Source organism: Alligator sinensis, unplaced genomic scaffold (assembly GCF_000455745.1).
Source record: "Alligator sinensis unplaced genomic scaffold, ASM45574v1 scaffold502_1, whole genome shotgun sequence".
In the NCBI taxonomy this organism is placed as follows: Eukaryota; Metazoa; Chordata; order Crocodylia; family Alligatoridae; genus Alligator; species Alligator sinensis.
The window spans coordinates 4,311,126-4,334,206 of record NW_005841896.1 but is presented as its reverse complement, the minus strand read 5'-3'; the positions used below and the strand labels follow the sequence as shown (position 1 = coordinate 4,334,206).

General features: G+C 37.6%; 1 protein-coding gene and 1 long non-coding RNA gene across 7 annotated transcripts in view; one reads left to right on the top strand and one right to left on the bottom strand.

Annotated features, from left to right (window-relative positions):
- The window catches only part of SOX6 (SRY-box 6), a 324,606-nt gene that overhangs the window by 2,098 nt on the left and 299,427 nt on the right, over positions 1-23,081 (top strand). Inside the window, exon 2 of one of the 6 annotated variants that reach the window (XM_025197399.1) lies at positions 14,466-14,602. The exons of the other annotated variants lie outside the window; for them this stretch is intronic. The gene's annotated coding sequence lies outside the window, so the exon portion shown is untranslated. The remainder of the gene's footprint in view (positions 1-14,465; positions 14,603-23,081) is intronic. 6 annotated transcript variants of the gene reach the window in all.
- Positions 5,172-14,220, bottom strand: LOC112549327. The gene is made up of 3 exons (XR_003092721.1): positions 13,878-14,220; positions 9,021-9,319; positions 5,172-5,388 (listed from the first exon to the last, which is right to left on the bottom strand). It is a non-coding gene; the product is annotated as an uncharacterized LOC112549327 (long non-coding RNA).

Genomic DNA, 23,081 nt, shown 5'->3' with positions numbered 1-23,081 from the left:
CTGCTATTTGTCCCATGGGAAATGCATGCCCCTGCATGTGTGTGTTTGTCAGGACATGCCCCAGGACTTGAGCATTTGCCTCACCTGTTTTAAAAGTTACATTGTGGAATGCCTTGTGTTCATGTAGTAAAACAAAATTTCATTAAGATTGATACTAATACACTGTGTTTGAATACAGTGAAAATATATAGAGGGAAATAGGTAGATTTATGAAGATTTTCATATTTCTTGGCATAATTTTTAAATGCCAGGCACATAGTTAAATATGTTCTCTAGGTGTCCTTTCCTAAGATGGTGAAGCATCTCCAGAGAAAGAACGTCCCAGATTTTTGAGAACCATCTGTCTGTTTTCAGCTGAAAAGATCATTCTTTTAAAAATCACTTTCTTAGATTTGATGGCTAGAAGAGGGAACTATTTTAAATTTTACTTTGGCAAAGTTATTTTTTACAGTCAGATAACAGTCATTCAGCACTACATGCTAATCCATGCTTCTTGGCTTATGCCTGCTGCTGGAGTTTACAAGTTGCTGTTGATCATAGTGACACCACAGCTAAAACTTTTCCAAGAGTACATTGAAGTGTTAATAGAAATGTACATCAAAAAGTTTAAAGATAATATTTCACTAAGATGGTTTAAGCACTCCTTGGCTTCTTGTCGTGCTATTTGGGTATCTTTTCTGTCCTTCTTTATTAGTATATGCTGGAGTTGATTAGATTTAAGAGAGATACTTACACAAGAAAGAAACCACTCTTTACTGAATTTAAGAGTCCTCCATGTTATATATTCTCACCAAATGAAGAAGAGTGTTTGCATGATTTATAAAAACTTGACTTTTGTAAAACAGATTATATTAGAAAGCTGCTTATTTTAAAGCCTCTTTATTCATGCAGATGTGGCTGACCGTATCTTCATGTAAAATTATTTTTACATTATTCAGCTTCTTCAGTAGAAAATGACTGCTTGCCTTTTACAAGGAATAATTATTTGGCATCAGTTTGCACTGAGTTTTCCAGTCAGTAACTATAGAAAAGTAAGGCCCCCTCTACACCTTATAGTTATTACACAATTACCTGGTATTGCACAATAAATTTAAAGTGGCTACATGTGAAAATTAACTATTTTTTAAAAGATACAACTAGCTATAAAGTTAATGCTAAAAAATGTGTAATAACTTTATAGCTGGTTTCTATCCAGCTTTAATTTGCACATGTAGGCAGTGACCCCATGGCTGGGAGACTGCAGCTGCAAGGCACCCTACATACACCTGGGGCTGGGAGATTGCAGCAGCACCCCACAGCTGCCAGGGTTGAGAGTCCTGGAGCTGATGAATACTGGATCCCAGCACTGCCCCACGGCTGCTGGGACTCAGAGTCTGTAGCTGTGGGACTCTGGGTCTTGGCAGCTGTGTGGTATTGGGCTGGGGGAATAGATTGTAAGGTGGATAGAAAACTGACTGGAGCATTGGGTTTAGAGAGTAGTAATCAATGGTTAGATGTCTAGCTGGCAGCTGGTATCAAGTGGAGTCCCCCAGGGGTTGGTCTGGGAGTTGGTTTTGTTCAGTGTCTTCATCAGTTACCTGGAAGATGGTATAGAGTGCACCCTCAGCAAGTTGTAGGTGCCACCAAGCTGGGGGGAGTACTAGATACCCTGGAGGGTAGGGCTAGGATTCGGAGTGACCTAGACAAATTGGAGGATTGGGCCAAAACGAATCTCATGAGGTTCAACAAGGACAAGTGAAAAGTCCTGCACTTAGGGCAGAACCATCCCATGCACCAGTACAGGTTGGGAGCTGACTGGCTGGGCAGCAGCTTTGCAGAAAAGGACCTGAGGATTACAGTGGACAATAAGATGACTATGAGTCAGCATCATGTCCTAATTGCCAAGAAGGCTAATGCCATACTGGGCTGCACTGGTAGGTTTGTTGTCAGTAGTTCAAGGAAAGTAATTATTCCTCTCTGTTCAGCACTGATGAAGCCACATCTAGAGGAGTGTGTTCAGTTTTCGGCCCCCCACTACAAAAAGGATGTGGAGAAATTGCAGAGAGTCCAGCGGAGAATGATAAAAATGGTGAGAGGGCTGGGGGACATGACTCTTGAGGAAAGACTGAGGGAACTGGGCTTATTTAGTCTAGAGAAGAGGAGACTGAGAGGAGACTTAATAGCAGTCTTCAACTACCTGAAGAAGGGTTTGAAAGAGGATGGAGCTAGACTGTTCTCAGTGATGACAGATGACAGAACAAGGAGCAAGTCTGAAGTTGCAGAAAGATAAGTTTAGGTTAGATATTAGGAAGAATTTTCTTACTGGGAGGGTAGTAAAACCCTGGAACAGGTTACCCAGAGAGGTGATGGAAGCTCCATCCGTGGGGGTTTTCAAAACCCAGCTAGACAAAGCTTTGGCTGGAATGATCTAGTTGGGGATGGTCCTGCTTTGAGCAGGGGTTGGACTAGAAAGACCTCCTGAGGTCTCTCCCAACCCTCACTTTCTATGATTCTATGGTCTCCCAGCTGCAGGATGCATGGGGTGACCCTGCAGGTGGAGTCCCATCAACATAGGGGGTTCCCAACTGTGGGAGCTTCCCCTGTACCAGCAGTAAGGCGCAATAGTATCTAATGCATGATCCCGCATTGATGACTCTGCCATGCAGCTGCTCAGTGAAAATATCAGTGTACTTTCTGTGGCAGGTTGGACTATCTGTGAATATGATGTAGCAGAACGCTCAGTGTAGCACTCAAAAGTTTACCTAAAAGACAAAGAAAGTCAAATAGGCTACCCATGCCATACATCTGTATCTTTCCACATATGCATTCACTGAAAAAAAACCCCATTTAATATGTGCTAGAACCTACCAGTGGATGAGGTGGATCTCATGCTGGTACTGAGTCAGTTCTACAAATGGGTGCCTAAGTGAGAGAAAAGGTTTTGATTTGGAAAAGTCTCTTTCTATTAACCCACCCTACCAAGAGCCTTAGTATAGATGGGCTAACAGCTTCATTTTTCAGCAAGAAACCCTCAAAATAGACTTGTTTAGAATTCAGAGAGTTATTCTGAAACAGCATTCAGCCAAGGCTGCCAGAGTGGCCTTTGTAAGGCTCATAGCCTCAAACAGAAAATGACTTCTGCTCCAGAAAATTCAAAAGCCACAGCCTATCAATTACTAATTACTATAAAGAATAGCTAGTATAATGTAATTATGTTTATGTAGAACAGACTTTTTTTTTTCTGTTGCTCATTCCTATGTAGATTCTATGGCACTTTATGTATGTGATTCTAAAAACACTTCAGAACAAATGAAGTTCGCATCATTCCCTTGAGGTGGATGAATAGTATTTCTTCACAGGGAAAGAAAGTTAGGTATGAGGGCCTCTTTCCTAATCCCACCATCTGTGGACTGGTGGCTTTGGATGATTTAGGACAAGGACATAGAGCAAGTCAGTTTCACAGTTGGGAACAGAATACAGAGCTCCTTCTTTTTAAATCCCCTGGCTGAAGCCATTAAACAAGTACTTCCCCCTAGGAGTACTTGACTAAATGTTTGGTCCCTCAGTGGGATATGAGCTAGGGTTAGTGAGAACCACTACTGTGATCACTTCATACTTTATAGCGTGTGTATGTGTGTATCTATATCTATCTAGATAGATAGATATAGATATATAGATACATACACACAATTTATATAGATAGATATAGATAGATCTAGCTATATCGATATCTATCTATATGTAGATATAGATAGAGATATAGTGTGTATGTGTCAGTCATACAGGATATCTGGTCTCTACCACAACTGGTAATTGTGAGAAAATGAATACACATTTAAAGACTTTATCATGGCTAAATAAATATATTTAATCAGAGTCCTTTGGCTTCCGAAAATAAGTTGTCTAATGAGAATTTCATTTGAGCAGCTGCGACTGAGGAGGTCAACAGGCATTGCCTAAGAGAATATGGCCCAGCTGGTTAAATCTGGTTGTTGTAGTGATTTAAATGGTCAAGTGCTGCTTGTAATCCAGGACCGTCTGTTTGTAAAGGAAAGAGTGAGTGCTTCAGCATAATGTACAGCTGTTTTAATCTCTCTTTAATAATAGTGCTTCACCCAATATCATGCCCTGTGTATTATACCACATATATAAATGCTTCATATGGGACTAAATGTACTTGGGTCAGTTTCTAGAGTTACATGTAGTTCCAGCAACACTGAATAATATGTTTTGATTTCCCAATCCAGCATTTGTGTTAAGACATCCCAGTGTCTTAATTTGTAATGATTTAGAAATGAAAACATGAACATGAACAAATTTAAATGTAAAAATAAAAGGATATTTTTGATTGTTTATAATTAAATTAATTGAGGGCTACATGAAGATTTTGCTAACACATCTCCTAAAAAGGTCAGATATCTAGCTTTACTGAGCAACACAAAAAATTAAGCCATTTTTGGTAATTTCACTAGTCTCATTCTTCTTATTTTTTCTGCACAAGGAAATGTGTTTGGGAAGCGGCTTTTTATTGGCCTTTTCCTTTTAAAGTCACTTCCAGTGAAATCAACTATTGATTTTCTTTGCAGTGCTCAAAAGAAGAGTGTGCATGTTCAGTACAGTGTTCAAACTCACGTTGTTCCTCTTCAGTGAGAGAAGGTTCCTCCTGAATATTGTATTCCTCATTTAATATATATTTGCATTTCATCATCTGTGTAGTTGCTAGGTTGAGGACTGTATTCCAGCCAGCCATTCTACTATACCACATCCTAAGCCTGTACAGGCAATAATTAGTCATACACATCTTGTCTGTAGCTGGGGGAGCAGATTTCCTTCCTTTAGAGCTCATGACAGCACAGCTCTATAGATATGGAAAGCTAGGATGGCAGGTCAGCTGGCACTCCCGAACATGGGACTGGACATGTCATTTCTGCTAAGTGCTAAGCCCTCATTACTCAGATCCTGTATTCCTACTTCACTTTTGACCTTGATTCTGCTACTGTATCATTTTTCAACAAAGTTCAGTTCAAGATTCTAACGCAAGCTTTTTATAAACTGCTTCCCACATTTGCTTCCTCACTGAAGACTACAGTTGAGCATGCTAAAAACAGAGTTTTTAAATTGCATGCAGAAATACCTCTGTATAAACAGTGGTATATGCATTCCCATTCATGATCTGCCAAATGTGCCTGTTGGATCACTCTGTCACTGTGCATGTGCATGTGTAACATAGACTTATACATATGTCTACATAAATACAAATGAAGCATTTGTATTTAATATACTTGTTTGTTTACACACACACTCACAATAGTGAGTTTATAAACATAGAAGATCATAATCTGCAACATGCTTTATGTTTTTTAACTCTATCCCATGAGCCTTCATTCGCTGGTAAAAATTCAAAGCCTCCTACAAAACAGATAAAAACAGAATAAAATGAAACAAAAAGTCATACGTAATAGTGCAAAGTATGAGCATACTTCCCACTGGAAATTACACAAACACATTTGTGCATACACTGGGGTCTATTACTAAAATTTTGGTGTTACATTTTAATTGTAGGTTTAAGCATAAGCTTGATTTGCAAAATATCTCTCTACAGTATACCATGTAGAGTGACAGACGAGTTTCAGTTTTACCCTGTGTTCATCTTTCCACAGCTTAATAAAGGATTGATCCGAAAGGATAGCCATGATGGCTTGTTCAGTTCAGTTTCAAGGAACAGGGCTTCCATCGTGTTTCTTGAGAGCCATTCCCACAGCCTTCTATGTCTTGTTTTGAACTGCTTCCTCTTTACATAGTTTCTAGCATATTGACGTTTCTTCTGCCAGGAATGTAATACCTGTCCCCACTCTTAGTGGAAATACTCCTTTGTTTGGTTTTGTTCTTAAATTTCTAGGCTTATTGTCTTGGTTTCCCCAAACATTTTTCATCAGTAATTATTTTTCACAGCTTCCAAATGCATGTGGACAAGTGCTATATTTACCCAAATCCAAGACAACTTTGAATTTAAGATGATCCCCCCCAGTAATTCATTCTATACATGGAAAATTAGAAATGTTATAATTTTACATGTGTAGGATCTAATTAGTGGAAGGTTGTGTTAAATTTGCCCCCCACCCCGCCAACCGTGGTGGGGAAAGCAGTGGTAGGAGGTGAGGAGCCAGACCTCCATGACCCTCTGTCCTTTGCCCTCCTTGCCTGCCCTTTGTCACTTGCCCCTGCCATGTTGCCCCATTGCTGCCTATGTCCTGCCCCATTTCTGTTTCTGCCCTCCTGCTGCCTGCCCCTGCCACATGCCCGCTGCCATCTGCCCCTGTGCCTTTTGTCCCCACCCATGTGTCTGACCCATAGCACCTGCCCCTCTCGTTCCCCCATGTCTGTGCTTGTCCTCCACGTCCTGCTCCCAACTCTCTGCTCTCCCTGGTTGCCTGTACCCTCACTCCCTGCACCATGCCTCCCCCACATTTACCTCCCGCTGCTCTGTTTTGCTTTGACTCTAAGGCAGGCAGCAGTGGTGGCCCTGGCTTGGCCCCAGCCCTGCCTGGCCAGGCAGAAATAGTGGTGGCAGCTGTGGGCCTGGCCAGATAAGGACTGAAGGGGCTGGAGCTGGAGCAGAATGTAAGCTGGGGGAGGGAAGCAAGCCATGAGGAACTGGCACTGGTAGGGGGCAGACTGAATGGTCTCCTCCCAAGCTATATGGGGGGAGTCTCCCCTGCACTCCTCCTCCATTCCCACTGTGAGGTTTCCCTCATACTCCCCTGGCAGTGAGTCCTGTCCCCTGCACATGAGCCACCCTGGCCTGGGGAAGGCTTCAAGCTCAGGGCTGAAGCCAGAGCTGAGCTGGCACCTGCCTTGGCCAGTACTTCAATCCATGATAACGGTTCCCTTCCCTGTGTTGTTTGGGGAAAAAAACTTCCATCCCAGATTTGAGTAAATACAGTATCTTACTCCATTTGTTTTTGGAGATTTCCAATGACTGAATTGGTGGTATTCATTTTCCTGTGTTAATACTGAAGTGTTATTCCAGTGTAATGATAGAGGCCATTATGATGGAGGATATTTTCATCTTTTTGGATCAAAACACAGAATTGAGTTCCTGGCTACTTAAAGGCATTAAAAATGCTCCTGAACATTTCTCAAGACTGTTGTCTAGCTTGAATTCCGGTTGGGCAATTACATTCTGTCTCCTCCACATTCCCACCTCAAAGTTTCCACTGAATAAGGCATAGTTAATGCCTGTATTAAATCATTTGACATTTAAAATTCCCTGCTCTTTCTTCTTATGGGCCCCATGATTTTCTGAGTGACTAAAGATATTTTTCTATTTGAATAGATTTTTTTCCTGTAATTTTACTGTAGTTTGAAATAAGGGCCAGGAATGTATTATATTGCTTTTTTGTAGATAGTGGCTCCTACCAGCCCCAGCCAGCTACTGGGGGTTCTGCTATACCAGGCACTGTACCCATTACAGAGGATGGTTCTTCTTCTGGAGGCTTATAATTTCATGGCTCAGTCTCCTTCAAATACTTTTTAACATCTGCCATACAATACCTGCTCCCTTCTCCATGAATTTTCAAAAATAACTGGTGATAGCATATCAAGAGGCTATTGACAACAGTGGCAACATTCCCACTGTCATTAGTGGTTCATGACCAGGACCAAAATTTGTTAGAAAATGTCCTTGAATCCACACACGGATGCTATACGTTCACTATAACCTGCCATTTAACAAAAGCTGGACTGTCAAGATTTTCCTTTATTTACTGACAGTGTATCAACAGCCTCTTAATTTTTTTTCTTTAAAAGATCATCTGAAGAAAACACTTCTGTCACTCAGCTCTTATATAGTCACAGCTGATTTGGACTCTCTTCTAAGAAATGAGCCTTTTTCCTTTTAGTATTCTTTTTTATCAAATGTGCTGGATTTGTAGAAGTTTCTATTTTTTGTTGTTTTATATTCTGATAGAGCCTAAGGATCAATTAAGAATAGGTCCTGTTGTGCTAGGAACTGTACCTCCTTAGGGTGCAAAGTGTTCAGAAGACCCTGCTTAGGTTAGGTGACTTACTTTGAGCCTCCTAAACCTTAGTCAGGTTCCGCCACATGCAAGTGTTCACATGGGCAATCAGAGGCGAGTAAGTCAGGGGCAGAAAGGTGGCTAGTGGGATTGGGCAGGTAGTGGGTCCATGGGGAGAGGGTGGGAGGGGATGCTGCCTGATCTAGGAGTATGCTGGTTGTGGCTGGGGGGCAGGAGTGTAAAAACAGCACAGCCATGGGGCTGTGAAGAGTGGCTGAGCTTACCCAGCCTAGGACCCATGCAAGTGTTCTAAAGTTAGTTCTTGTCTGACAAGAAGTAACTTTAGATCAAGAATGCCATTTTTAGGACAACCTAAGCCGTGTCAGCGCTTGCACTCCTGGCCATTTATATGTCCCTAAGCCTGGTTAGAATGATCTAAATGTAATGCTTGTATGCATCCAGCTCATAATCTAAGTAGCCCACACAGATGCTGGGGAAAGGGACAGAACATACTTTTCCTGTGATTTACATTTGGGGTTTCTACATGGCTTACCTCTTGGCAGCATGCCTTAACTTGGCTCTCTCTAGTCAATTTTTGTACCGGTTAGACCTCCTCTTATGACCACTCCTTTCCATTCCTTTTTGTTTTTACTTTTTGGAGAAATACTACTTTCTTCTTACAGTGTTTAGACAAATCTCCAGACTTGTCCCTTGCATGTGGATATTACACTTTCTTAATCTTCATTTCTTGATGTATAGTTATATTCTGTTGAATACGTCTTACAAGAGTCGAATTCAAGTAATTGTGTGAAATTAGAACAAAGCAGTCAATTACCTTAGTTAGCTCCATATTAATAGGAAATAGATCCAGAGCAGTTTCTCTTCTGGTATTTTCCCTTTTCTTTTGCATCCTTGGGAATGCATAAAAGATGATTGATGCAACGTTGACTCTTTTCTTTGTTTTCTGTATACTTACTCAAAATACTTCAGAGCAACCATCTCCATAACCAAACTATATCTCACCTTTTTTATGAATGTCTGGTGTATCGTGTCAGCCATCCACCTTCTGTTTACCTTGCGTGTCTGTCCATCTTATGGTTTTTCTCCTGGTTCTTGTACGCATTCTAGTACTAGCTGAGCACATAAGTGCATGCCATTAGGTCTCATATGGGTTAGAACCAGCAGTAATTCCTCAGTATTCTTCAGAGTCTCTCTTCTGCTGATAGCTGTCAGAAAACATTCTTTCTAGTTTTCTTTGTTCACAGAACTGGTACAGCTCAGACTGGGGCAGTTCAGACTTTTTCACTGTGCTCTGAGATATTCTGAAAAGTGAAGAGGTACTTTTAGTTTCTGTTGCTTTTTACTACTTAGCTGTTATCCAGGAATACTAAGAAGGATGCCAGTAACTGTCAGTGGTACAGTAAATGTTATGCTATAGCTCACTGCTGGGAGCTGCACTGAGACCATCAAATCATTTTATATGAAATTCAGATTTGAATGTTGCAGATTGGGCCACCTCTTTTAACTTTGCTAAATTTTTGAGGATTTGTTGTGGTGTGTTCACCTTCACCATTTTAGCTCCTTACCTGAGCTATATTTACCCAGAGCTTAACACACGCAAGGATTAAACTACTTTTTACTAGGACTCATGGCTTTTTTTCTGTTAGTCTTGATCTTAATCTATATACAGCCCTGTAGACAGGTATACATTAAGCTGAGTCAAGTCTGAAACCACTAAATACCTGCATCTCCTGGCTCTTCAAAACTGTGCCTCCCCAGTGAATCTACCTCCCAGACTCAATCCCGATTCCTCCAGATTCAACATCCTATGTCTGGAGCCCCACTAAACCTCTTTAGGCTGATGCCATCCTTAGGCAGATATAATTGCACAATTTTGACTGTACAATAAAATATACCAGCTTTTCTATCAAGTACTATTTCATATGTGATTTACTATAGCACACTCGCCTAGTTTCTGTCATACCATATAATATATGGTATTAAGACATACCATATGTGATCTGCCTTCTGGTATATCATAAGCAGCAGAGCAAATAAGAAAATACATTTAACTCTTCCTTTTTAAAAATTAGAAAGGACAAGTTCACTATAAGTGGGTGCAAATGAAAGAAAATCAGTCTCCGTGGCTAAGGACATTATTAACAGACATAAAAATATGCAAAGCTGCTTCAGTTGTGTGGACTTGGCAGTAGATAACTACATTCAAACTTCATTGCAGTTTCTAATGTACTGTAAAGCAAACAATGTTATGATCAGTGCACACTATAGTCAGGTTTTGATTTAGGAAATTAATACCATGGACTGTTTCATAATTGTAGTATAAAGGGGTTTTGATAATCTTTAATATGAAGATCTCTGAAGAAAACCACATTTTTATCCTTTCTAGGACTTCAGCAGAGTTTATATCAACCCTTATGCAAGTAAATTTTCAAGTTGTTTAGGTGAACAACCTCAGGTTTCCTGTTTTGCAACAGGGCCTAAAAGTGCTTTAAGTGCTTGTGACCGTGATAATGAATGAAAATATCTTTCCAGCACTGAGAGTATTGCATTAGACTGAATAGTCACCTTACTTGTAAAAGCACTATTAGAGAGGGGCAGCTGTAAGTAAGGATAACGATTTGTGTCCACTGCTTATTTACTGAAAATTGTAAATGTATTATTTATTGAGAGCTCTCCAGACAGTGCTTGTCAGAATAAAAATGTCAGCTCTAAGCAAAATGTTATAATACATAATAAAAATGCTAGGTACGCACTTTAGAGATACAACTAATTAGATCTGCTTTTCTTAAAAAAACGACAGTAAAAATGCTCAGTGCTGTATACATTTTAAATGTTGATATATTCCCTATTTCCTGTACAATATTTGGTTTAGATACCTTATCATTCCTTAAAAAATAATTTTGACAACTTTATATTGCTACGTGAAATAAAGAGGCATTCGCTACTTGGCTGAAGGAGGCAGCTATATGTTTAGGCTGCCTAGCTTAGCGAGCAGAGAGAGCAGCTGCTCTCACCTCTGTGTTTTAGTCTGAAACTACAAGATGCCACTTCCTCTGTGAGCGATGCTGGCTGGCAGGATCATGGAAAACTGCCTCCAGTGTAAACAACATAAAATGATTAAGATTAGTCCTCAGCCGTGCTAATTAACCCCAAACAAATTTTACATTAAGGAAACCAAATCCATTCAATATCAGCTGAATAATACACTTTTGTGTATTATTAAAAGCAATTAAGCTTTGGATAAAATTAATTAACTAATTCTTTTTTTATAATTTTACAAAGGTGGTTTTTAATAGCACTAAAACATCTTTGAAGATTGTGTAAGATTCAGGAGGAGAAACAAGGAGAATTTTAGTTGAAATATGTAATGTCACAATGCTACAGGGGGGAGGGAGAAATGTGGTTTTAGAATACACCTCTTTCATGAGGAAAGATTTAGTTTATTATAATAGAATCCAGCTCAGTTCGTTAACAGTAATGTTCTTCTTCTGAGTATATTAGCCAGATTCAGCCTGAGAATAAACACACCTCACTAAGTTTACTTCAGTGGAGTTTGCTTGGACTCAGTGTGTCTATTTATTCATCTTATTACGGCCCTTAATGGTGCAATGTAGGCCTGACCTATTACTCCTAAAATCAATGGAGTTTTGTCATTGACTTCAGTAAGATCAGGAGCAAGTCCTGAATGAGCTCCACTAATCTGTATTTCAGACTTTGCCCTGCATGTGTATTTTGATCTGCCAATGTATTACTAATGAACACAACATAAAAATCAGAAAAAAAAAAGTTCAGTACTCTGAGCTAATTTTTTCTGTGCTGCATAAGCATGCTTGGATTGTGATGAATCTTTTAAATCTTTGTATGTAATCAGGCATCTTCCTTATATGCTCATTGGCATGTTGAGTTCCAAAACATAACCAAAATCAAACGACAGTTAATAGACGTGTATTATCAGAATCCTCCCTTTTTTATATTCCTTCAGTAACATTGTGAAGTGGTGGCTTTGCAAAGTGAAGGTGGCGGTTTTATAGAAAGGTGAGCCTTATAGCCCTCTTCAGGTACAGTAGGATAGGCACACACACTGTAAACAACCCCAGAGAAGTCTGTTAATATATCTCAGTCCTGACCAAAAACACCTATACTATTGCAGTCTTGAGCTGCTCCTTAGTATAAACTGCCAATCATGCAAAGTCATGCCAAAATGTGCTGTTCTACAGCATAACATTCTGGAATATATTAAATAACTGTTGTTTTTTATTAATCATAATATATTTTTAGTTATACTGGTTAGTTATCCACATATTTCTGGGCATGGTGCCCTATATCTAAGCAATTATTTACTTTCTTTTTCATTTTTTAAAATTCATTATTTTACTTATGCTTTGGAGAAAAAAAGAATAAAGATTTGCTCTTTGTTATAACTCATTGCTATCACATTACATTTTTCAATCACCTGCTTTGTTTGCATGGGATTCTCAACTAATTTGATGTGACTGCCATTACTTTCTGAGCTGTGAACTTTATCTTCACTTAACCCATAAGGAATGTGAAGGTGTATTCGTGTTTTGCATTTTGCCTGATTAAACATGTGAAAGCAAATTGAGTATTTTACACAAAGTAGCATTTATGACCATGACAAGTTGGAGACCCTGTAATGCCAAAATGTTACTGAGAACTTATCCACCTATGTACAGCTTCCTAGTAGTATCACAGAAAATATTTAGGCCGAATTACTCTCATTTACAACCAGTATTTGTATTTGTTTAGGGTGCATTGGTGCAAAACAAGGCAGAATTTGGCCCTCTGTCTTTGAATTTGCCCCTGTGTCTGATATTTACAGTATCTCTGACTCTTAGTACAGGCATTAACACTCCCTGTCATATCTCAAATATGTAACAAGCAGGTTGCCATTAAATATTTACAGTGAAACAAAAACTAACACAAAGGGCAGAGGTTTGATAAAATGTCAAAAGAACTTGCAGCAGTGAAATATATATATAAACCATGCCAAATTCATCCCTGGAATGACTCTGTTACTTGAATAGAGTTACCCCAGGAACAACTCTGCCAGGATTCTTATACAATTTGCACCATTATTTTAATATTTTATGGAGAATTTTGAATGGATCAGAAAGGGTGGTTAAGACCTAATGTCTTAACTTGCTACTTTATTCTAAGAAGCTGTCTTTGTTTTTGATTCTCACTTTTCTCTGTGAACCGCTTCTGTTTTTGTTTGTGTAAATTTGTTTGTTGCAGCTTTATTAATAGGTTTTGATATATCTTTAATTAGCCACGTAATTAATAATTCGCTTGGAAGATTTGTTTCTGCATGTTTTAGTGTATCTATTGTTTCTATGGGATAACATCTAAATAAGCTATTTTATTTACTGTGTAGCTTTGTCTAAATATCAAAACATACAACTAATTGTGGCTAGATATGCAACTTCAAAAATCAAATCAAATTATTAGTGAACAGAAAAGGTGATTTAATAAACATTTCTATTTAATCCCCTCTACCTCCCCCCTCCACGTTTCTCGATGTGTGTAGCAATATCTATGACTACTATGCTGGCATTGAAAATGTTGATAGCATCTTTGTAATTCACTCACTCACTGATGAGAATACAGAAAGAACCCACCTAATAAGATAACCCTGTATTATTATGCTGCAGAGTGGATGCAATGTTTCATTTCTATTAAGACTGCAATTTGTAACCTACCTTAGTCATGCTTTTTCCACTCCCCCCCCCCCCCCTTAATAAATCATTTAAAAAAGGCCAAAAAGGGACTACAGGATTTGAAACACAGTGGCCCTGAAGTGATGGGAAAATGGCCAAGGTGTCACAGCTAATTTCTGACCTTGCTTTATGAGTTCTGCTGTTCCTTATTCCCCTTGTCAGTCTGTGAATCCCTGAGGCTGTACAAACTGGCCTAACATCACTCAACTCCAGTTTTATATCCTCTTTTAATAATGTTGAGTCTATTCTGTCCAACTTTGATTCAGACAACCTGCTTGTCTTGAAAAAGTGATATATTTAATCAGTGGCTCTGTCTCCAGCATAGCTCCCACTGTGTGAGACTAGAGCCAAAGAGTAGTGCAGTGGCCTGTCACTTCTGTTTGAATAGGTAATGTGGAGCCGTTCAGCCGAAGAGACAGGAGCTGGAACTGCTTGTTAGGACACATGATCAAAAGCCACTCTCTGCTTTCTGCCAATCAAGCCTCATGTCGCCTTGTGGGGCAGACATTAAATAGATTTTTCTGCCGTACACTGTGGGCACTTTGCCAGTTTGACATGTGAACTGTTACAAAAGATATCAGAGTTTCCACTGCTTGCTGACTGCTTTTAAATATTACTAAGCCCTTGCTGTCCAAAGTAGAATATTTTAAATAATGTATTATGATAACTTTTCAGTAGTATTACTCAGTCTCCTTCATGCTCCAAACAGTTCGTAGATGTTTTTGGAAACAAAACCAGAAGTTGGTTTCCTGAAAAAAACCAACCCCCACTCAAAAAAAAATAAATCTGTTGAACAACTGTATGACAAATAGATTCGAACAAGATGGTTATTGTCTGAGAATTATGGTGAGTTGTCTGTTTTCAGTGTTGTGATTTTTCAATATTGTTTTTGGTTTTTGATGTTTTAACATTATTTAATTAGATTTTCCTATTTGAGCTTGTTGCATTTTGTTGTTGTTGTTAGCATGTTTGTGCTGAGGGATGTTAAAATTGCCTTATTTTTTAAATTAAGTACATTTTGTTTATTGTGTTTATTGGCTGGTGGTACAAATACAGATCCCCTAAAATGGCTCAATAGTTGTTTTGAGTTATACTTTCCCTTGGTTTTTCCTCAGATCCTTGTCTCTATTACCCTTCATAGCCACCTCAGCTCTTGTGCCCATGGCAACAACACTCGGTGGTGGAGGGTAGGCTAACAAAGATGACATTTAGGCTTTCCCCAAGTAATGAATATTCTTTTGTAACTTACAGGACCACTAAATTTATGCCATTTTAAAGGTTTCAAACACTCAGATAACTGCTTCTGTAACTGTACTTGGTGTTCTGGTATCCAAATACTTGCCGTTTACTCAGTGCTTGCTGTTCCTGTTCTTAAGATCATTTTTAAAAGAGTGAAACATTTTCACCAAAACATACCATGGCAATTTAGTGGAACTCATTTAAACAGTGAGCTACACATAAACAGCTGCTCCTTCAATAAGCCATTCTTTATAATACCCTTATTACCTTCTAGTGTCTCAAATTCTGATTAGTCAACAGTGCTGATTACTGTATGGCATTCCATTGCCCATCTTCCTTCTGCTCAGCTGCTCGTGTCTTAGCTGTTATGTGATTACAACACAACTTGTGCATTGTTTTTCCAAGTTGTTCTACATACTGTATATCTTTAAAAAAAACCAAAAAAACCCTCTCAAAGTGGCAGAAAACTTTATTTTGAACTACTGTGAAACAATCGTGCTTGGATTATGTGTGACATTGAAACTCTCCTGCTATTTCTGGTCTTCGTACTTCACAAGCTTGCGGTAAGGATGAGCAATTTCATTGACTTTGCTGGGAGGAGAAAGTCTGCAAATATATTCCAAGGAATATATTTAGAAAATGGTGTTTTAGTTATTGCAACAATTGGTAGACGGCAAAGCGGTGGGAGAAACTTAGGGTGGCATTTTTTAAATCACTCAGCATTGGTCTAACTGCTCTCATTAAAGTCAGTGGGAGGGATCCTCTATAGGAATCGGGTGAAGCTAACAGTAAGCTCTCTTGAAAATCCCATCCTTAAATATTAAAGGGCAGGAAATGGAAAGGTGTGTGTTCGTAGAAGGAATACACATACCTGCAATTGGTAGAATGAAGGAAATCATACCAGTGCTCTGGAACCACTGATTTTTGGTCAAGAGGCCACCTTAGGTTCATGAAATGACATTAAACCTTTGTTATTGAAAAACAAGGCTATAGTGAGGAAAACATCTTTAATGTGGCTGCTACCCCCTGGTTATAACCCATGATGCAATCCCTTAGAATATAGTTGTAGTGAGTATGAAATGCTGACACTAGAAATGCAACCCCATTAAAGGCCCTAAATCTGTCATTGTGCTCTGGAGCCTGTTCTGAAAATAGCAAAGCTCTTTTTGTAAATTAAAATCGGTGTGAATGGGAACAGATGTTGACATGCTTTGCTTTATCTGCAGGGATCCCAGTTAAGGGGGAGAAGGGTCAGCAAGGTTAGATGGTAGGAATTATGGCAAATGTGCAAAGGACAAGATAGCTTACTGTAGAGATTGTGTTAGGTTTTGTGTAGGGATGCAAAAATATGTAGTGGTTACTCTTGATAGGTAAACTGGTAATAAATCTATGCATAAGGCAAGATGATTGTGTTGTCTTTAATCCTATGAAAAATGTGGCTCTTTCTCACGCTTATATACATGGAGAAAGAGGTACTTTTTGTTTTTCAAATTCTAGTAAAATCCTGATCCTTGGAGATTTGGAATGACCTCAATTCCTATTGACTTCAGTGCAGTGGGACTAGAACATGCTGAGCACCTCTCAGGAGGTGCTCAGGTCCTCCCAGGATCAGGCTGTATTCAACCTGGTGTTTGGTGGTGTTTCAACATTACTTTTCCATATTTTAGATGAAGTCTCATCTTGCATAGTAGCCATTGTCAACTTTTAATAGTTTTTTTTAAATAAAAAAAGGAAAGTGGGTTATATTCTAAAATGTACAATTTATCAAGTAGCTTCTGTAGTCAATTTAAATAAGTCTTGTCGAAGTTTCTTTCTTGAGTTAAAAAATATAGCATAGGATGAATTTATTTATAAGAACCTTAATAGTTTCCCTCAATTCCTTTTACATTTTAGATTACCTTATAATTTTCTAAATCTACATGAACAATAATGATCAATTTTGTCAGTATTATTCACACCTTTTATTAATTTAACATAGATGAATAAATGTGAATGTTGTGAAGAGTTGATTGGGAATAGATTTTAAATCTGACAGTTAGATTACAGGGTACCTAAGAAAAAATGGCTCTTTCAGTAGGTACCTAGTAATTTAATTCTTGTTTGAAATTATTATAATTTATTACAGTGTGTGGGTCCTAATGAATGTCTACTATTAAATGAAAAGGAGAAATTGAAATTATGAAATTCTTTTAACTTGTATCTTAAAAATCCTCTTAAACAATTCAGTAGATATTAATAAGCAATGTAGTTTTCTTTCCATTCTCTGTGAGTACAAACAAAAACATTTTTGTCAGTACATAATGATATGAGACTAATGCTGCTGTTGAGTCCCATTTTAGATATCAAGTAATACAGGGATAAAATAGAATGAAATAGCATAAAATTATTTAAAAATATGGTATATAAAATACTGTCCTGTTTAGACAGGTAGGACCCAATACAGCCCTCTTTATTCAGGAAGAGCTCAAAATGATTTAGTGGAAGTTTTGCCTGAGTAAGAAATGCAGGACTGTCTTGAATAAGTTAAACTTTTAACCTCTTTTTTTCCTGCTACAGTAACCAGTCATAGGATTAAAATGACATTCAACATTTGGTGCAGGAAAAGCAAAAGCTTAAACTCTTTAGTAGTGCTTGGTCAAATTATATTGCCCACTTCTACAGGGTAGAAGTCGGTAGCAATTTTGCATAAAATCATGTCTCAACAAAAGAAAATAGAAGAAGAAGAAGAAAAGACCATTCCTTTGATCTGCATGGTTGGCAAGTCTACAGTAGAGATTCCCAACTTCTTTCCCCCCCCCCCCCCGGCCCCCCTTCACTTCCATGATGAAAGCTAAATGAAAGAGAAGAATATATTCCATTTTCCTATTAGGTAGCCTGGCTAATCATCTACAGCCTCATTTGAACAAGACCATGGAACATTAGGAGGAAGGAATATTTCCAAATGAGTATGAAAGATGGAATATGGTCGTGCTTTAAATAAATAAACACAAATTACAAAGTAACTTTATTAAGATGATTAAATTTGCATTGGAAGAGCCTAATTCTTTACAACACTACACCAGTTTTATGCCAGTGGAACTTCCTAAAGATTAATATGGGTGGAATTTCACTAGAATAAAATTTGTTTAATGGAATGTTGCTTGTTTTGCTTCAGATATGTCCCTGTATCTTCTCTGCCACAATAATTTGCAACCAAGTTTATATTTTCTAAATCAGTGATGAGATTGTGAAAGTTAGAAACTTTACAGATTCTGCTCTTAGTTTGACTAGCTTAAAAGCGGAAGTTACAGTCAATGGATCTTCTTTGGAGCTAAAGTAATGTTAATGGAAACAGAATTTGACCCATCTTAGCAGTTGTTGTGGTGCTGGTAGACGTGTTACTGCAAGGGCCATCTATCATTAAAACAGGAACAAGAACTCCTTTGCAAGCTTAAACTACCTCTATTTCCAAACTGATTAGGATGTTGTGATTGGCTGCCATTTCATGACCCTAATCTCTGAGTGCCAACAAACATGCTTGTCATCCTTAGTATAGAGAATTATATTTGAATAGTAAAACATTATTTCCAGTTACCTGTTGCCATCTTGCAGCTGCCAGATGGAGTCCCAGTTGGATGTTCCATTTTGAGGCAGCACTGCATGCTCCCACACAGTAAGAATATATTGGATATTGCTCTACTGCATGTTTCTTGATGAATTGCTGACAAAGAATGCTGCAGCGAATGCCAGGACAACTGCTTCAGGTGTGATTACGATATTTTTGATAATCTTTGCATTTTGTTGCTTCCAGGTTTAAGAGATGGAAAGGCTGAAATCATGGCATACAAAACAAGTGTACCTAAATTGTTTTGTATGCCTAGAAAATGAGTTTCCTACAAACATAAGTTAAATTTGAAACAGCCTTTACTGTATGCACTGAACAAAACCTGTTATGTAACATTTTGTCATCTTTCTCATTGCATGCAGTTGCAGTTACTATTTAGAATCTGATATAACACATTTGCAGTCTGTAGGAGATTGCCATCAACTTCACTGGGAGCAGATTCAGGTTCTTTCTTAGAAAAAAATACTTAAATGAATTTGTTTTTCTCAAGATTTGAAAAAATCCAGGGCCTTTCTCTTCACTCAGAAATATTTTTATATATTTTCTGTTCTTCAGTGTAAGTAATTTAAATATCTACAAGCCTTACAGTCAGTGTTATTAAAATTAAAAAAGCATGCTGAAACATGGGTTAAAGATGCAAACTCCCCTATTTTTAATCATTTACATATTTAAAAATATATATTGGATAATGCTAGTGTAAAAAAGCATTTTGCCTTTGCAGAATTTATTAGGCAAATTTTAACTATGCAAATTGTATATGAGATATAGAAATATGTTATCACTGAAATGTTTATAATTTGAAAGAAAATATCTTCCATATTACTGAACTGGGATTTTCTGGTCCTGGTTTGAACCTTAAATGAAAGGTGGAAATATGTTTGCTGTAACATAATTTCATCTGAATGAGATGAGATTAAAAGGTTTAAACAGTTTTAAAAATATATTTAAAATTAGTGCAATCTGTTAGCTTTAATGCTAATCTGTCTTTTTGGTTGATATAGTATTGTAACAAACCAGTCAGATTGGGTTAAACAGTTCAAAATATTTGCAGTATTAAGCTTGTTTGTTCCTTTTTTAATCTCAGTTCTCTAGGAAAAGTTCAATTTGCTGTTTAGATATTAGCTGTACTTCTTAGAAATGACCTTGTGGGGTATAGAAGCATGGCACAGTGGCACTTTCCAGCTGTACACATGGTATCCGTCGGGGTACAATCATGCTCAGTCCCAGCACCGCAGGCTTGGACATATGTTGAGTTTTATTTCTTTCTTCTGACATTAATCCTATTCACCAGCTGTTCTGCCAGCTGCCATTCTTTAGCTTGGAGATTACATTTTTGGGGATACCAACAAAGGTCTAGTTGACCAGCGTTCTCCCCACTTACTTTAGAAATGATTGGATTTTGGGGTTAGGATTACTCAATCTTTTTCACTGCTGATGCCCTTATTTGTCTTTTGGACCCTCGACTTGATTTATGATCCCTTTCAATGCATTGTAGATCAGCCCTTAAAACAACTCAGATTTCCACCATGCTGCTAAGTCTGTGTTCACAAAAAAGGTTTGCAGTTAACATTTTGAAAGCTGTAATTAATGTTACATACACTATTATGTAAACAACATTAATTGGTCACAAATTTTTCTGATAAAAATCATATTTTGGTCAAAAACATGTTTTGATTTCATTTTTTAATCTTCACATGTATCTGTTACGAAGACACATTTTTATAACTACAGTTTCACTAATCTAGTTTGAACAGACTATTAAATCTCCGTTACACTCATAACGTATACTAATAAGTAGTATAGATTTCTCAGTTCATATTCCAGATGATCTGTCCATAAGCAGGATGTTAAACATCTGTAGTTTAAGCCTTCTGGGACTAACAAATGCATTAATGCTGGAAAGAAATGTGGCCTGAACAATACGGTTACAGACCATGTGGTAAAGAAACAACCCCAATATCATCAAGTCAGCATATACAGTGCATTGTGCCTCAATTCTAATACAGCAATAAAAGAACAATAAGAGACTTAAATTGTAACTGTTTATGGTATATGTTTATTGCCTTCATATCCGTAAGGGCACAAAATCCCATATTCAGCATGCTTATTTTAGTTGGTGACTTACGGATTTCTGTTGCACATTCTTCACAATTGAGTTAAATAGTCTATTAGCTTGCATAAGACTGAATTGCAATGGGACATATTTATTATAAAATTATTCAGTTAATAAGAGCCTGAAATTCTGCATTTCTTTGCACTTTCAGTGAGTAAGTGCAGGTCATATAACTTGTAAAGTAGAAATGTCAGGTGAAACCACACCTTCAGGGCAACAGCGGCCACAACTAATAAAATTGCACTTTTTGTTCCCTTGTTCCTGTTTCCTTTTTGGAGAATTAATATAAAACATAATAAAACAATAGATATTACAGTATTTATACTTGATACATATAAAATATATAGCAGCTGCTTGTGGTATACATCATGATCCATAGTCAAGGGAAAAACAAAAAGTTTTTTTGGAAAAAAAGAAAACCTAAAAAAATATTTCTAATGAGATGTTCCAGGCTCACCAGTAGTGAACCCCCTTTACTAAATATGGCCATTCTATTTATAGAAATATTCATATTTTCATTGGTGGCCAAAGCACTGCTTATAGGAAAACCTACAGGTGACTAATAGGAGTTGCTCACTAAGTGGAATAATGAATAGTATTAGGTGTCAATTAAATCAAGCTTCCCCGAGGTGCAGGTGCTCCACAATGTACTGACACATTTCAAGTAGCAGCGCCACTTCACCCATGCATATGAACAAGCACATTTGCATATTAAAAAGCTGAAAATTATTTAACTGAAGCAAAAGTCTTTTAGAGATGATGGAGGTTATTAAAACTGTTGACAAGAAAGAAGGTAATTGCCTGAAAATGAGAGATGACATTCTGCTATACACAGGGAACGTTGTTTTTGTTGTATTGTGCAGCAGTGCCTGGGTGTATAACCTATTACATTGAGATTGCTCCTATGCAATTAGACCCTTTTTGTCCTCACTTCAATAAGGCTATGATTATGAAGGATTGAAGAACACTTGGCATATTGAATGTCTGTTGTTTTTATAACTTCGTCAGAAATGACAAAACACGTTTTGTGTCCTGTTTTTTCTTTGTAGGCTTATTGATTCTGTGATTATAATATTCATAAAAGACAATGTGTTCATGGTTGAACACTCTGTCATTTATACAGGTTTTATTTTATTTTTTTTTCAGCATAGAACTTGTTTGAATGCCAAGGTGTTAGTCATAAAGATGGGCAGATAGAAAGTAAAACATGAATAGGTGAGAAGTTTAGCTTTCTAATAATTCCATTTTTTTCTATTAAAAGCCAGATGAAAATGTATATTTCCAAAAGTCAATGATAAGACAAAATTGCCAACTTAAAGCTAATTTACGTTTTATCTCTGAGCAACAATTATGCTCTTTCATGTTTTCTTTGTTCTCTATATTCTAGTTATCTTCTAAAGAAACAAGTTGATTTGTACCTTGCCAGCAGGACAAAAAATTGCCACAAGTGAAACAGCCACAAGTGAAAAACTTTATTTAGTTCACACCCCATTCTAGAGAGAAGAAAAAAAAGGAGATCTCATTTCAGATAGACCTCTAAAAAAGGTGCCCCCTAGATAATACCCTAGTTTGCATATCACTTAACTGGTTGTTGGACTGGGATTCTCAAAACAGCCTAAGGGATTTGTATGTCCAGTTCTCATAAAAATTAACTGGAACTAGACATCCAAATCCTCTTTACAGGTCTGAAAATTTCATTTTGGAGCCTCACAAGATTAGTGGTTATGCTGTATGTTAAACAAATTCCTTCTATGCACATAGTATTTGTCCAGTTCATAATATATTCAGTGGGTTGACTGGGAATCTGATTACTTGGGTACTAATTGTAATTCTGCAAATGACTTACATTGACCTTGGGAACTCTATCAATCTTTCTGCTTCAGTTACTCCAAGTGTAAAATCAGCACTGTAAGGTGCACTCAGCATTATACAGTGCTTTGAGATCCATTTATTTCTTTTTTGCTTGTTTAGGTAAAATGTGTTTAATATTTATTAATTGGACGGCTCTCTGTACTTCAGTTTCTAGTTCTCTTGAAGTACATATGACATATGAGACCAGCAGCTGTCTAAATCAATTTTGAAATACAAAACATTTTAATGATATACATTATTTCAGATAGAAGGCAACAGGGCAGGGTGGCACTTTAGAGACTAACTTGTTCCAAAATTTTTAAGCTTTTTTAGGCAGCAGTGTCCTTCATCAGATACTATGAACGCATCTGAAAGCATGTTTTCAGGTATTACTTGCATGCTCTGATATGTAAACATAATATGAATCATGAGCATAGGGGATCCAAACTCAAGTAAAAGTATGCCACCTACTTTTTAAGCATGTATCTTTTTTTTCCCAGGTCTTAGTCTTCTCACGC